Raw genomic sequence first — 1,057 nt, forward strand, 5'->3', positions numbered from 1 at the left:
TTCAACTAATTTCCGTTTTCAGCTACATTTCTGATTGTTTCTGAGGTTTTTCTTCTAATATTTATCACTATACCTACAAGGTAGTACACAAATCTAACACAATTGTCGTTTAGGCCTAACTTGAACTACAATCATGACAGATTTTAGTCATGACAAAGGTCTGTTTGTCAAAAGATTGCATGACTACTTTTCACTTGAAATTATTATACAAACAGCTGTTCAGTTTGTAGTCCGAAAATGGAAAAAGACCGTGAAAGTGTTTAGGTCTGTGGTTTACATTACTTCAGGCAACGGTAATATGTCAAAAATGAATTTTAAAGCTACTGTGTTTAATAAAAACATAACTTGCTAACAAATTGCTATATAAAGACTGCAACTGATGTCCAGTTCTTAAAGCATTTACAATTCACACCCTTGTGGTAGTTGTAGTTATTCAGGCATAGTTTTATTTTATTTATTTTCTTGCTGTCAAGTTGTTTTATAAAAAAGTAAATTTTATAGCGTTTTTATCATAAAACTTTTTTTTTTAATTAAATGATTAAGTAAAGGCCTGAATCTGTTATTTAAGATGCCGCGCGAGCACGGGGTTCGCAGTGCGCACGCGCGCTGGTGACGTCGCAGTGTTTTGCTGAGGATGCGCGCAGAGATCGGAGCAACGGAAAAGTTTTGAGTGTGATTCAAATAACTCCTACTGAGTTTTGATAAGCATAGAACTTATAATATTAAGAAGAAGAAAAAGATGGGGAAATCGCGGGAAAAAAAGGAAGTTTGATCAGAAACAAAAGATAGGATTGATGATTCTGAGATTGAAGATGAAATGGAGACGGGTTGGTCACAGGTAGAAGGAGGGAGAATAAAAAGTGTAGGAAAAACAAATAAGAGGAAGAAAGATAATGAAGAGGAGTCAGTAATTATAGATGAGGATAGTGAAAGGGAATTAATAAGTGGAAGGAGAGAGGAAATAAAAATGATTGTGAGATTTAAAGAGGGGCATGGAGTAAAAGGAGTAAACCCAATTGAATTAACAAATGAGTTGAGGAAACAATCAGGAGAGATT

This window comes from Sinocyclocheilus anshuiensis, unplaced genomic scaffold (assembly GCF_001515605.1).
Source record: "Sinocyclocheilus anshuiensis isolate Anshui unplaced genomic scaffold, SAMN03320099.WGS_v1.1 scaffold80, whole genome shotgun sequence".
NCBI classification, from domain to species: domain Eukaryota; kingdom Metazoa; phylum Chordata; class Actinopteri; order Cypriniformes; family Cyprinidae; genus Sinocyclocheilus; species Sinocyclocheilus anshuiensis.